This window comes from Ctenocephalides felis, unplaced genomic scaffold (genome assembly GCF_003426905.1).
Source record: "Ctenocephalides felis isolate EL2017-DRISC unplaced genomic scaffold, ASM342690v1 CF-g0.4_SCAFFOLD_00845, whole genome shotgun sequence".
Taxonomy (NCBI): Eukaryota; Metazoa; Arthropoda; class Insecta; order Siphonaptera; family Pulicidae; genus Ctenocephalides; species Ctenocephalides felis.
Window position 1 is genome coordinate 63,839,828 of NW_020536999.1, and position 16,633 is coordinate 63,856,460.

At 29.4% G+C, this 16,633-nt stretch overlaps 1 pseudogene; it reads right to left on the bottom strand.

Annotated features, from left to right (window-relative positions):
- Positions 1 to 15,252, bottom strand: part of LOC113387077 — a 25,598-nt pseudogene extending 10,346 nt beyond the window's left edge.
- Between the last annotated feature and the right edge of the window lie 1,381 nt (positions 15,253 to 16,633).

A 16,633-nucleotide genomic window follows, 5' to 3' on the forward strand; every position in this document is an offset into this window, starting at 1 on the left:
TTTTTTGATTTTTGGTCTGATTGAAAATCCCTTGTTGCAAGTAGTTTTTGTGATATTATTGTACAAAAATCAAATGATGTATTACTAGTCACGATAAGCATAAAATAATATCATGTTAAAGCATATGACTCATTTTTATAACATTTATATTTATTTCAAAATATTTTTCAAACAAAACTAGTTTCACAAATAAAATTAACTGGTCTGACGTTAACACAAACAAAGCGGATGGTTTCCCAACTCATAAACAGGCAACTTACAACTGCCCATGTGAAAAACAGTGATTTTCAAAATAATCTATTTGAAATTTATCCCGCAAACACTAAGCGATTGGGCTTGCGACTTGTTAATTGTCATTGCGAACGCAAGGCGAACTGGAAATTGCAATCGTTTGAAGTCAAACGGAAGACCAGTCAGAATCATTAGTATACCACAAAATCGCCAGCAATTTTTGATTGAATGGTGAAATTCAGTGCGTGTACATCATTATTCTTTGCGGCAAGAATTGCTTGTTGACTTATCCAAGCATAATTCTGATAATTCTCACTAATTTTTAATTACGGTGCCTGAATTTGCATTAAGGCATGATGCCATGCATCACTAATTTTCTTAGCTATAAACCTTGCGGAGCCCGAGACCTTTCTAACGAATGCAAAATCGGTTCGTGCGTTCTGGAGTTATATCGTCAGGAAGGAAAACCCAACTTGGTTTTATATTAATATATCTATATATATATATATATATATATATATATATAAATATATATATATATATATATATATATATACAATTTTCGCATAGTATACGTACCAGCTGAACTTTTTTCGACACGGAGCTCGAATGCGCAACAGGAGGAGCATCGTCTGCGCCCGGAGTCCCAGGAGGTGCCACATCCTGCAAAGTCGCAGATTTGCGAAATATTGCATCAAAAGCCAGCCGAACTCTAAAAAGCATATGTAAATAAAAATTAGCACAATATACATTCTAGAAATTCTCTAAAAAAAACTCATATCGCTAAACAACGTTTGTCGAGTCACCATATATCTATTAGATTTAATCTTGTACCTGCTCTCCGCGCCAGTGATTGTAGTGTAAGGTGTGGAAGATGGACTAACACTCATGAGTGGTGAAAATCCTTTCAATGTGAAAGAATTTGTTTTCTTTAGAATAGATTTTCGTGGATGTTGAACTCCACCGCTACTTAAAACTGAAATTGGTAATTCGCTATTTGCTATCCGCCGCAATGTAAGTATATCTGGTGCGGGTAACACTTCGAATCGCGACGAACGCCTCATACGATGTTGGCGTTCCAATTCTTCACGTGCTCTAAAATATATTTTTATCTTGTATTATGAAAAAAAAATATGACTTTCGCGCATACATCAGAGTTGGTGCAATTTGAGTTTACAGTATGTCAAATTAATATTCAGTTTAGTGTGTATAGTACCTTTCTTGTGCTTCTTTTTGCCATTTGGCGGCCACTTGCAGTCTTTTATCGCGTCCTATTTGCTTATCTATTAACTTAATTAATTCTAATCGTTGCACCGAACCAAGAAGTATCATGCTTTCAGGATTGTCAACTAGAGGAAAGCTTCTAAGATGACGATTCTGTTTTAAGGTATCTTTCAAAGTTAGGTAGGAGATTCCATGCCAGATATACTTTACATCTCTGACCATGAAATCCTCAACGCAGATATTATACATGCCTGAAAGGAAAAGAATGTTATTCACTGATAATTCAAATTTGAAGATGGTGACAACACTTCAGAAAATAAAATTTATCTGAATGATGATCTAGAAAAATAGTCGTTCGATATTTAAAATCAAACATATCTTTTGTGCTAAAATCGTTTTATCCAATTAATATTAAATCAAATTATTAATATATAGAAATATATTTTTATATTGTGCTCAGCATTTTCTATTAATCTAAACAGAAGTTTGCATGGCATTATAAATATGCCATATAACTTACCGGAACTAGATGGCAACAAATCAGGTAAATAAGGCAATCGTTTAATAAGTATAATGCTATCGTATATTGAAGGCTGTAGCAAGGCAGCAACAGCATTTGATACTAATACGGCTATCATCATAGGTATAATATGAGTTATTTGTCCAGTCATCTCAAAGGTTATTACACTTACAGATATTGTATGAGTAACTGCGCCAGAAAAGGCAGCAGCACCAACGGTTGCGTAACCACCTATGAAATAGCAAAATGTTTTTTAATGTGCTCATGTAATAAACTAACATTATATTATAATTAATGTTGATGAATTAATTGACACTCATTTATTTCTCGCTCAAGTATTATATCCGCTTCTTGATAGACAAACTATTAATGCATCGTCTATAATAATATTAATTTGCAATCCTGCTTAAATGCGCAAACTTCTAATTGATGGAACTTGCCAAGGCAACTAGTATCTTTTCTTTGATGTGTGTCGAAAAGTGGTCACAGTTTGACCAAAGCTATAAATTATACTTAAAAGCTCTTAACTTTCAAATGGCATGGCATAATTTTTCAACTTCCCGTAGGGTAATTAACTTCCTGTAGGGTAAGTTATTGTAATCGCCAAAAAATCTAAATTGTAAATTTTTGCATTTCTTTACGTTTTGAAAGTTTTTGAACATTTCGGCATACCTCAGAAAAAATGGATGTGATTGTGTGTATGTATGTATGGATACAATATTTCGTCCACGTTTTCGGCCGCACGGATCAATCGATTTGAAGGGTTTAAAAAACATTCCTATTGATAGGGAAATGTGCTGATTAGTTTTTGGCAAAGGCAGGTTCAGCCATTTTGGAGATACGAAGCACAGAGTACAGAAAATAGAAATCGAGTTTTTGAGAGAACGGAGCATCCGCTTTGAATGATCCAAAGAACATTCAATTCGTAATGATGGGAAGAAGTGATTATTAATTTTTGGGCAAAGGCAGGTCCAGCTGTTTTGGAGATACCGAGCTAAATGTGCAAAAAAGCAGTTTTGGAGAGAATTAAGCATCCGATTTGCACGATTTAAAAAACGTTGCTTGCTTAGACGGATCGATTGGTTTTGAGAAAGTTTTTTATTTACTTTATTTTTTTTTTAATTTACACAACTCCGAATTTGAATATCGAAAATGATTCGAATTTTAATTTCAATTCTAGCTAGAGTTCTAAAAGTTCACTTATATACTGCAAATAATTAATTTCAACTTTGCTATTCAGTTTATATAATTCTTATAATTATGATACAATGTCCTTAATTTTAAATTCGATTGATTAAATTTTATTTATTTATTTTTCCGTAAAGATATATGTTATAGTATTTATAATAATCGATTTGAAAACATTTAATATTCTTCAAATAGTTCATTAAGTACGGGAAGTTCGAGCAATTAGATTTACGGCACCATGCCATAATATTTAATTATTTTAATTTTTTCTGGATAACTATCACGATTAAAGATTCTATTTTTCTGAATTAAAGAAGCCTTTCTTTTCTCGAAATTTATTCTACGTTTCAGTAATATGAGATGTCCCTTTTTAAGCAAATTTGATATAATGAAACTATTTTTTTTAATAAAACACTAAAAATCAAATTGTATATTCCCTACAAATCATAATTGTATACTTCTATACTCCCTAGAAATAGTTTAATATAATTATTAAGAACAAATTTCGGATAAATAAATCATAACAATGAATAAATGAATTCTATTAAACGAACTCTAAGTTAATCTTGTAAATATGATAAATTTGAAATTGAAGATGCCACTTAATTCATTCAATTAATATAATAATATTTCTTGATTTTTATCAAGATATATCATGTTTCGAATTTGTTTTGTCTGTCAAGAAGTATTCTCAAATGAAACATATTATACATCCAGTTAGTCAAAAGATGACAATGACTAGTATGTTTTCTGCGAGACGAAATATATTTTATTTATGAAAAGGTGTATGAAAAGGCTAATATTTCTTTATAAATAATGTTTGATTTATATTGTGTTACAATATCATATAGCTATGTTAGTATGAAGAATGAATAATGAAGATGATATCGTACCGGGATGAATCATACCAGGTATTATGAGTGCCTGTTGCCCGCCGTATCGAATTCCGGTCGGGAACCATAAGTGCATTAATTCGCCTACCATGCGCCCAAAAGCTGCACCAATTTTGAAAACTGGAATAAAACTTCCACTCGGTACCGGTATGGTACTTGAAATTATTGAAAATATGAACTGCAACGTAATAATAAAAATAATTATCTACATAATAATCTAAGTATTAATATTATGTATTATTTATTATTATATATCATAAGAAGAAAGCGGAAAGAGATATGATATTTAACCACATTCCAAACTCAACTATTGTTGCATTAACTTACTGTACCGTAAATAATAAGAATCCAGATAAGCTAATGAATACATCTGAATATGGTGTTATCCAATGCTTAACAACTTCTGCTTCTTGCACGCTAAGGTTGCCCTTCGTCCATGTAAAATTTGTAAATAAGCCAGCCACCTGATCATGGGTATTCAAGTCGCCTGCCATAAACTGCCCAAATCCGAGAGGAAAAGACACTGATGCAACCAGCAGCGAAACAATACCGGGGTAAAGAAAACGGCTGAAATTCAAGTGAAGTTCCGATAAAACTTTCATATAAAATATTTTAAATAAAAATTATAAATAACAAATATAATAAATCATGTAAATCGAAAATATAACGTTAAATTGATTTAAGGGTGGACGCCAGGCTTATTCAGATGAATTTGTGATTGAACTAATTGTATAATGATGTATTGTGAGCAGAATGCAAACTTAAACTCATAAAGCGATTTTCAATTAAATTAGGCAATGTGTGGCCTAACATGTAACCTAGCGTATAGTTACATATAGTTTAAACTGTTAATAGAATTTCCTCAATATATGAGACACTGAGCAGAATACATAAGTTAAACAAGTTTTTAGTAGTCGAAAATGCATGAAAATTGCTAATAATTATCACATGCCGATTTAATTTTTTAATTTATCATTCAGGAATAATAATTAATGATTGCGAAATCAATTGAACAAATTAAAAATTATTACAATTAATATAATCACTCAAACTGATTGTGATATTCATTGACAAGAAGTGACTTACTTTTTTTGAAGAAACTTGTTTAGCTCTTTGTTTGAACGCATAAATAAAACATACTGTCTATGCAACCATACATAAAAGGCGCCTCCTAATCCGGAAACTGCTCTGTAAATAAAAAATGTATTTATTAAATTTAAAATATAATAGTCAATGTGGAAATACTCGTGCAAACTCAAACTTGTATAAATATACTATAACCCGCTATTTCAAAAACTTTGCTTTCAAGTATTTTGAACCAGCAAAATTTTTAATAAAAATTTATATGATATTTTCAAGTGTTATATTCAACAAAGAATAAAATAATATTAAATTTAAAAAAATGCGACATTAAATTGAAGTTTTTACTACTTTTGTTGACTAATTAATTAATTTAAGTTATTTAAATTATATTCAATTAAGTGGGCATCTCAACTACCTCTTAGATTGGTGATTTAGATGAACTGCAATACATATGATAATTACCCGATAAGAGCAAATACGAAGAGCTCCTGAGGATCAAATGGGTAATCCATCGTAAAGTTGGTACGAAAAACTGCTGTTACTGTGTCAACTTCTGGAACCAGACTGCAAGTAATCGAAATACAGTTGCTCCGCAAACAGCAGCAAAGAAACCACGCCAATAGTTACGCACAGCAAAGTAAACTGTTGTTACTTCGATGCTCATAAGTACACCTAAAGATAAATATGTAACGAATATAATATATATTAATGCATTAAGAGGTGATGATCATTTATCTATCAAATACTATTTTATACCTCCAATTGGTGCTGCAAAGCACGCTGCGACACCAACAGCGCAAGCTGCCGCCAACATCTCAGAGTTTCGCGATTCATTTTCGTAGATTCCTTGGAAGGAAGTAACCAGTTTGCTCAACAACTGCGCCACTATGCTTGCTATATGTACAAATGGACCCTAGTTAAAAGTTCGGTTATATATATTAATTTATTTAGTAAAATAATTAGTTTGGGAATTATCTGATAACTGTGTAATAATTTTATTATAAAAATAATTAATTATTTGTAAAATTATCTTGAAAAATTGGAAAAATTTTAGGTAAATGTAAAGTTTTTGAATTCAGTGAAGTTTTTTTAAAGTTTCTATAAATTAAATATGATAGTAATATTTAATATAAATATAATATATAGATTATAGCCAGTGGTGTTGTGCTAATATTTTTTTTGCCGTAACGCTAAAATTTAAAATCCGGTTCATAAACCGGTTCAAAAAATTTGATATATTTCGATAAGAACTCACAAATCTAATATATTGACTTCTTATATTATTAACTCTATTATATACAGCTAGTCTATAAATTAAATTGTACAAGTATGAGGAAATCATTGAGTACATAATTTATATTCTTTAATAACATTAATTATATTTATTGTGGTATTATTTGTATTGAATAATACTTACAGGTATTTATTATGATATAAAAGTACCCAAGATTTATTACAATACTTTATAAGACTTAATAATTACTTAACCTAATAATACGATAGATAACCTATTACCTATCTTACTATACTATATTATTGTATATCATAGGTAGATACTAGATATCTATTATCAATCATACCGTGAGATACCTACACCGTCATTAACTTATTATATACCTACATACTTTTTACTTCTTATAAATATTACTGTCTAATTTATATATTTACCTATATTATATAGGTTTACCTTACGCCCTATGTATTATCTCTACCTATCTATTGTCTATACCGGGAATTGAACCCGGGACATCCGCGTGGCGGTCGCGCACCTTAACCACTACCCTATCGGGTACCTCCATTAATAATATAATATGGGACGCACTGTTGTTTCCGCGGGTCATTTTCTAATTAATTAGGTAATTAATACTAAGGTGGCACGACGACACACGAAAAAAGACGGTTGATTGTAGCGTTACGGTGGTTTAGTGGTTAACGTTTTCGCGTTCCACGCGGCGGACCCGGGTTCGATTCTCGGTAGGGTTAATGTAGCGTGTAAGGAAAATTATAGGTAATAGGATATATAGTAGATATAGGCTAGGTGTATTCGGTATACAATGCAGGATGTGAGAGTATATGATGAAATATAGCGTATGGTATAGATGTAAGGCGTGTAGTATAGAATGCAACGTATAGGCATACGTAAGGCTATAAAAATACACGAATAGGAACCTATGATGTAGGTGTTAGCGTATAAGAAATGCGAATGAATATAAGATTTAATTTATAAATATTATTTTTTCTATAAGAATTTTTATCTCGGTATTAAATATCTAAAATATCCAAAATATTCGTTAAAGCATCGATTACACCTTACTGCTGCCTTTGCCGTTATCACTTCATAGAAAATTAATTACTGCACTTTTAAACGATTGTGTGCACTGTGCGACAATAGACATAGAATTATAAATTTTATTAAATGTTTGAGTAACTTGTGCGAGCTGATTTTCTGAAGATGTTCTTAGTCTTGCAACTTACTGAATTCTAAAAATTCTAAATTTAAAAATATAATATAAAAATTATTATACCGCTGTCTGTAAGGGATGGCAATTTATAAATATACAGACTAGTACATACAGAATTTGGAATTTTTCTATAATCTGTAATATTGAGGAAGTTTGCATTAGACCTAAAAAGGGATGCTTATTTACCTAAGCTATGGAAATATATATGGAAAAATTATATCATTTGCACATGCATCCTGTGCTCACTTAAACTAAACAATGATCATAATATATTTAACGAATATTTAACAGTATTTACAAATTACATTCAAATCGTCCAAGGCAAGTGGGTTAAAGTCGTGTAATTTTTTAATTTGCCTCCCCCCTTTGAATTTAAAAATGGATTTTTCTGTGGGGCGTGTGCCCCACGTTAGGAATTACTAGTCTAGGAGTACAATTTTTTAATCTACTACCAGGTTAATCAATAATTGAGTCATCAATTCCACAGCACCTTCATCAGATTTTTAAAAGATCAAAGTTTCTATGAATATGCATACAAATCACAAATTGTAGGCCGAAATTTAGACAATAAGTCTATTGAAATATCAGGGTAACTCTTTTGCTATAAATTGTCAACTAATTTACCAATAAATAAATGTCAATAAAACAATGATTAAAAAAAATTACCAATAAATGTTGGATTGTAAAAATTTACAAGCGATCGAATGGCTTATATTTTTGCCTTAGATGGCAAAAAATTCATCCAATTATTCAAATATTACATTTTTTTGCAGTTACAATCAATTTCCATTAATGTCTTAAATTATTTATTTTATTCGACTAACGCCCGCTATGTCCGAAACAAGTCCAACTTATATCCGAAATAATCGGGATCAGACACTTTTCGGTCTTAAAGTAGCATATGTGAAATTTGAAATACCCTACTGTATTGTAATTAATATTTCAGTTCATACACCTCAATTTGTAACTAAATTAAAAACGACTTTGATAAAACCCGTGGTGTTGTGCTAATATTTTTTTTGTCGGAACGCTAAAATTTAAAAACTGGTTCATAAACCGGTTCAAAAACCGGTTCTCATGTTTTTTCCGGTTCCGTTCGAAAAGGAAAGAAACAAAAATTATTACAAAACCCATTGTGTCCACATATATGTATGTTTATTACAATAATAAGAACATTTAATAAAAATTAGTTGAATAATAATTACTTACTATAAAATTTATTTATTAAATCATTTTCTATATGTAGCGATTTTTTTTATATTTTTTCTTGCCGGAACGCGTTTCTTTCCAAAAATGATTTGCCGGAACGACGTTCCGGCGCGTTCCGGCTCGACAACACCACTTTCGAAATTAAATCATTTAATAATTTAATTTATAACTTCCCGTAGGGTTTTGGCATACTTTACAATTAGAAAAAAATGATGTATGTGTGTGTGTCTGTGCTGATATAAAATTCGTCGACGATTTCGGGTACGCGGATCAACCGATTCAAATAATTCAAAAAACATTCGATTTGTATTGATAAGGAGACGTGCTAATTAGTTTTTGGAAAAAGTGCCAAATATGGTAATTCAATTTCTGAGAGAACAGAGCGTCCGATTTGGATGATTCAAAAAACATTTTATTTGTATTGACGAAATAAAAAACAGGTGAAAATTTGAAAAAATAAAGGTAGGACTAGCAGTTTCGGACATCTAATAAAAAAAGTACAATTCATTTGGCGCACATTAATGATCATTAGACATATGCACATCAAATTATCACATATTTTATAGATATTTTAATAATAAGAACAAATTTTGTTTTACATTTCTTAGTAACCTTCGTTAGCACAATATTTACTTCAAGGCTATGGTTTTCCAGCAATGTTTCTTAGAAGAACCCATAGGATCAAAATCGCGATGTGTCCCAATGCTCATCAAATTTGACCCATTCAAGTGTTTTTTAATTCAAACATATATACGCTTATATCTTACTACTAATTTTATACTTACTTCTTTGCCCAAAGGCATACCACTACCTAGTGTGGCCGTCAGTCCTACCACCTTAGCTATTAATGTTCGAAAGGTTAGATACTCTTTCAATGTAACACCTCTCAAAATCGTTTTCATCTCAGGAATGCCGGAACCTATTTTAGATTACAAATTATACAGTTATACTACATTAAACTAAATTTGGTAAAACCTAAGTACTTCAGTAACTCTGAAGCAAGTTATACTGCATTGAACTAAATTTAGTAAAAACTAAGTACTTCAGTAACTCTGAAGCAAGTTTTTGCTTCTCAAATTTTCTTTGTTTCAGAAAGCGCGACAATTTTTTCTTACAATTTATCTTATAACCAAAATTATCAACAAAATTTATCTTAGCATAATAAATAAATAAACCATATCTTACCTATACTTTGTGGTGCGACAAGATGAACAAAACCGGCTGAGAATAATATGAGGCATACGGGTAAAGAAACCCAAGCCATGTACTGCATAACAGGATGGGAACTTAAGTCTCTGTATAGCCAAATCCGGGCTGTAAATTAAAACCATATGAAATTTCACACATAAAACATAGGAAAATATGCACAATTTGTTTGTTTACGCTGCAATTTATTTGGAATGTTATTTATTTATTTACATTAGAAAAATAGAAGCATAGTAATCAGTTAGACAGTTATATAAGAGTCAATAGTATAACATCCAATCTTGTATAAAAATTGTACAATTAATAGTATTTCAGTCCTTGCGTTTGTAAAATTTTCGAAATAATATTTTGGATAAATAGAATATGCTTTTTAAATATATTGTATATAAAGTAATAATAAATTACTTAAAATAGGCGTATTTCTCAATTTATATTATATTTTATTAATGTCTTAAATTTGTGCATGGTGCTTATTAACAATTCATTATTTATAATCCAGTTATACTTTTATAATAACATCATTTTTTGCGATCCAATTATATGAAATGTGAACTCTATGACCGTCGATCGTATTGTTATCACGTGGCCGATATAGTGAAACAAATCCTTAGAAAAATAAAAAATTAACTATAATATATAAAATCATTTATTTACATTCAAAATTATTGAATACTTCAATATAAAATAAATAATTTTTTCAACTAATAAATAAATAAAATATCAAATTTACTTGAATTCCAAAAAAAATTAAATTAAAGAGATCTATTTTTTCAATACCAATGACAACAAATAAATTGCAAACGTATATCATTTTGATCCAAATTTATTTCAAATCGATATTGATTTTTTTTTATTATTATTAGTTTATTGGCCTCATAAGCAAGTACATTAACCTTTGTTTTGATTTGATTAAGTTTAAATAGCGTTTCTAGTATAGCATCAAGTACCCGCAGCATAATTTATAGTTTTTATAACGAGAGATTTAAATAGTTGTTTGTATAATTCAATTATATAGGTTTACGAAATAAAAAAAAATCTGTATTGAGTGTCCGACATATATTTTCTAATGTACTTTTTAAATACTCAACACGAATCTGAAGTCAAAATTGGGAATCAAACTGCAAAAACGCAGAAATATAAAAAAACTAGTTGGCATTGGTATTTAGCCTTGAGGCAAGTTACATGAACTTCCCGATTGTGTAAATAATCGACTTAATTAATAAAAAATAAATTAATTTATGAGTGATTAAAACAATTCTAAGTCGATTTATCACACATGATTAAAAACGAACGAACACTTTAGTAATTTGTAGTATTTTCTAGAAGCAAGTTTTCAAAAATCAATAATTTTTATAATTGAACCAGTTTCCGTAGGACTTTAATGGTTTAGTATGTTCATTAAGACCAAGAACTCTATCGTTATACCGAGTAAATCAAAAATACTATTCATTTTCTCAAACTTTGATGAATTCTTAAAAGTAAACTACTTGTCGTAAGGTCGTAATATTTCAGTAAGTTCTATAAAACCATGATATACTTCGCCAAAGAAAGTTTCATATAAATCGGCTTAATTTTTTTTTTCAACAGTTAATTACAAGAAAAGGGCTCGGTAGATTTTCACGTAAAACTAATTAGTATTATTCCCAACTAATATCTTTCGAACAGTTTTTGATTTTTTAAAATCGATTCGGGCGAATGAGGTTAAATGTGGACGAAAAGTTTAACACTCTTTTTCAAATTACAAAGAAATGGCTCGGCAGATCGTCGCACAAAAAGATACATCTAATGGCTTTTAAATTTTTGAAATCGGTGCAGCCGTTTTGAAGAAAACGTCGATTTACGGCAAATCAGTTCACACACACACACACACATACTCTTTCCAAATTTGGTCTCATTCGATTCAAAATGGTTTGAAACGTCGAGAAAACATAAAATTAGCAAATCGGATTTTTTTATGAAAACATAAACTTCTCCTTCGGGAAGTTAAATAACGACAAAATCACCGATCTAGTAATTCTTCTACTTGATAATTAAAATCTTATAATTTCTTTATTTATTTTTTGTTTGGTTTAGTTTAATTATGTTATGGGTTCAATATAATGTATATTTATCAATCATAAGTGTGACAGTTTGGACTGTTCATGCGAATTTACAATATCAATTATTAGCATCCTATTAATAAGCAGGGGTGTACATTAATATGTAGTGATAGGTTATCCGTCATTATTACTTTTTGATCTATGTGAAGTATGTAGCCAAAGAAAAGTTAAAAAAATTCAGTCGATTCCTGAAAAATCGTGCAATAATTCATAATGAAATTTACCCCAGAGTCATATATGTATAGTTATGGTATAATGAGTATATTACTCATATTTAGACTTTGCATAGATTTTTCTACTTTCTTACCATTGTTGCTTACCATTGTTGCACATAGAAATTCCCCGATCCATAGCGAATGATAGTAGGGCCATGATAACTCCCAGCAAGGCGAGAAACACCCAATCTTCTCCAAGTCGTGCACACGTGTGTCTCCATATGAAACCGAGAACATCTAAAGTTCTGGACATACATGGACTCCTGTCTCCTAATAATTCTTTATTTCGATCCTTGTCATCTTTTTTCCTTCGTCGTTCTAATAACCTTAATTTGCGTGCTTCTTCTTTTGCATATTCTCCAAGATCTTTTGTATATCTGCCATACATCTAAAATTAAGTTAATATATTGAGCTAGGTATTTCACAGATATACTTAATTTAATATCTAACATGACAACAAAATATATAAATATTAGATATATATTGAATGGGCACAAGAGCATCTATTTACTAAGAATACTGGACCTGTTTTAACAGTAACATTTTGCTATGTTCTAAGCGCTACTTTAAACATTATTAGATATAGTATATTTTAGTAATAAGAAAATAATTCTTATCACGGAAAATAATACTTTCAATAATGTGATGCACTAAATATTACATTAGCTGTTTGTACGTTAAAATTTCGAATCAATTTAAATCGCAAGGTACATGATGAGCTACACATCCAAGAATATCGACTTTTTTATATGTTACAGACACCAATCAAAACTTAAAGAATCCTATAAGCTGTTATGATGTCTACTTAATAACGTGGCTTTATAAAGAGCTACTCACGATTGCTCTATAACTCTTTAGATAAACTTATTGCTAGAAATTTTGGCACTATTTTTTTCTTATTGATGCAGCAATGTCAAGCATAGGCTACTTACTCTCACTTGGAAACATATTAACATCTATATATTCAAGTCAAAACCGGTGTCACTAACTCACTACTACTTGACATCAGGCTATCCAAAACGGGTATTAAATCTGCAATCTTATAATTAGAATGAAAGCCCATAGCTCTAACCACTAAAGAGTATCTGTAAATCCGGAATTTAACAGGATTTTTATCAAAATCTTCTTAACAGACAATCGTGTCTATGAAGTTGAATTGTTAGACTATGATTGTTTCAATCGCGCCTTTGCCAATTACTCAGAGAGTACTGATATTAGAAATAGTTCTGAGAATACTAACAAACGTAAAGGATCAGTTTGATGTTGCTTAGATAGAGTTCTACGTAGAAAGTATAATCATATTAATAAAATAATTTTAAATATGTTTCATTTATCTCATAATTTACAATATTGTGAGAAAAAGAGAAAACCAATACTTTGCTAAATTTGGTAAAACCATTATTTATATTTTATGTTACGTTTGGAAGCTAGTAAATATAGTATGAGAATTGCTCTTGCGAAAAGTTCTAAAAATATTATAACGACTATAAAAGGAATTTTTTTTTCTAATTTTATCATAACTATATCTTTAGATATATAAATATCCAAGTACGCATATTATGGTACCATAAACCAATAGACCATAAATCAAAATTATCATTAAAAACAGAGATTATATCTATAACATTAACATAGTATTTTAAACATGATTGTTCTGTATTTGCACCTTATTTGAAAACAATTATTAGTTAATATGCTTTAAAATTTAAATTTACTATATTGTAGTACAAATACGTACTTCATATTAAAAATACTAACAATAATTATTAATTAACAATAATTATTAACAAAAATTATTAATAAGAATTAATTATTATTAAAAATATTCGATTATAATCACGTTACAACACATATGCAATGATAAATACTAAGGCAAAATCTATAATTAAATTCAATTAAAAATAAGTATACGATTGAAAAACACTGTCCTGAAGCAACGCGGTTTCAGAAATAATCACCATTAATTTTTTGCGAACTTTATTCTAATTGACTTTTTATAAACATTTATCAAAAATATTTTAAGCAAAACTATTAGGAACTTAATATCACCCAAAAAACTAATAAAAATCGATCTAAACATTTAGAAAGAACCTAATTAGAATTACTATTGCACTGAAATACTCGCACACACACACATATATATATATATATATAATGTGAATAAATCTTGTTTGTAATAAACATATAATAATCGATCTATACGTTTAGATAGAGTACAATTATACTTCAATTACGCACCAACATAACAGAAATATGCTGTGAAGCTAATGGAGATTTTATTAAAGACCAGAGAAATGAATTTACAGTTAATATCAATAAAATCCTTCTTGAAAGTTACATTCAAATGCGGGTTGTAATATAAATTAGATGTCTGCTCTTTGTCATTTTTTTTTTCATAACAAATTATACAACAGTTATATATTTAGTACAAATAAGACATAAATCATAAACATGAAAAACATAAATAATATTTTTTTAAGAAAGTAACCACAGGTGCTCTACTTAAATCTTATCATCATCAGCATGTTAATGTTGTCTACCAGATGCAACCTCCATCTTATCATCAGCATGTTAATAGGGTCCGTGGAATGTAAACATGATATTTATTATTTAGATTTTTCCAAAAAATCTATAGTTTTTTTCATTTGAATGTCTTAACAACCAAATTTTCGATAAGATTGCTATTAATCGTTGACTTTAACAAAATCACAACTGTTGATCTTGAAATAAATATATCTGCGGCCAATATATTTCGAATAATGCGATTCGCAAACATAACATTTAATGTTGCTGGTCTGGGCTTTAATTAATATTTTACTTACAAGGATATGTTCGTTTGGATAATAGCATTCCAATGGTTCTAATTCGTTATATTTTGAATTTTCAACAAATTTGTAGGATTGCATGCATCACAGTTATCTACGTCGATTGGTTAATTGGTAACTAAGCAAACAATATTCACGAAATATATATATAACACCTAAACTTAAAAATTACTTATCACATTTTGAACATTAATAAAATTTTACTTCTTCAAACAACATATTAAGCAAAACTAAGTGCCCAGAAAAATACTACTATTCGTATCGTTGTATCTAATAATACATACTTTAATGTGTGTTCACGAAAAGACGGTCAATCTTGATATTTTGCCAGAAGGTCTTATAGTAATACATAAGAAAAACACTATTGATTAAAGTCTGTGTCAAATTAAACTATTGTTGTTATTGTTAGCAATCAAAACTCTGTGCATTTATTTATTGTTTAACTAAACTATACTCAAAAATTTGTGCGAACATGTTCAAATTACGTGCGAACATGTTCAATTATGAAGAGTAATGGGCAAACACCCAAATACTGAAATGTTCGTTCAAGGAAAAATTTGTTTTTAGAAAATCATTATCTAAAAAGTTTTAGAAACATAAACATTGAAAAATAAAATAACCTGAAAACTTTAAAATGAAAGTTTCGAAAATAATTATTTTTCAACATTTTAAATATTAAGAATAAAACAATTATACAATTTAAAATCAAATAGTCAATATTAATGCAAACGAAGTGCATTTATTAGACTAATTTTTAATTAGCATAAAGACTGTGTATTTTTTTGTATTATCCAAATATTGTTTTTTTTCTTTGTGTTTGTAGATAGCTGTTTTTTGTTAGAGCATTATTTCAAGCAAGTAATTTTTTTTATTCTGTTGAACAAAGCTTTAGTTTAAAATGCAGAAGCAAAATTAATATTTACCTGTAAATCATACACATGCTTCAAGGCCAATAATTATATAAAACTTTAACGTTCGTATTAATCGAAGTCATTAAAAACCACCATCATCGATTTTAATGATTTTTTTGATTTCCCATATAAAACAAAAAGATATCTTGCTAACAAAATGTTTTGTGCTTGAAGATAAGCAAAGTAATTGTTTCATAACAAATATTCACACAAATTTTGACAAGCAACAGAAAGAGCTATCTATAAATTCAATGATAAGAGCCTGTTCAAGAGTTATTGCTTTTTAATAGCAATATGAAGTAGATAAACGATTTAGTATTTTCATCTTGTAAATCAATTATACATTTGTATGTCTTAAGTGACCGCAAGTCCCGGATTTTCACCTTGCTTCCCGATTTTTTTTCTAAAATAATTATTTTCAAAAATTTAGTTTTTTTGTCTCTTTTGTCTGCCCAAATTGAATGTTCTCTAATACTTAATAATAAAATTACAATAACCCATAAATTAACTGAAAATAATATATACAAGTCGACAAGTATGCTTGCTTTGATGAAGCATTAATATTTA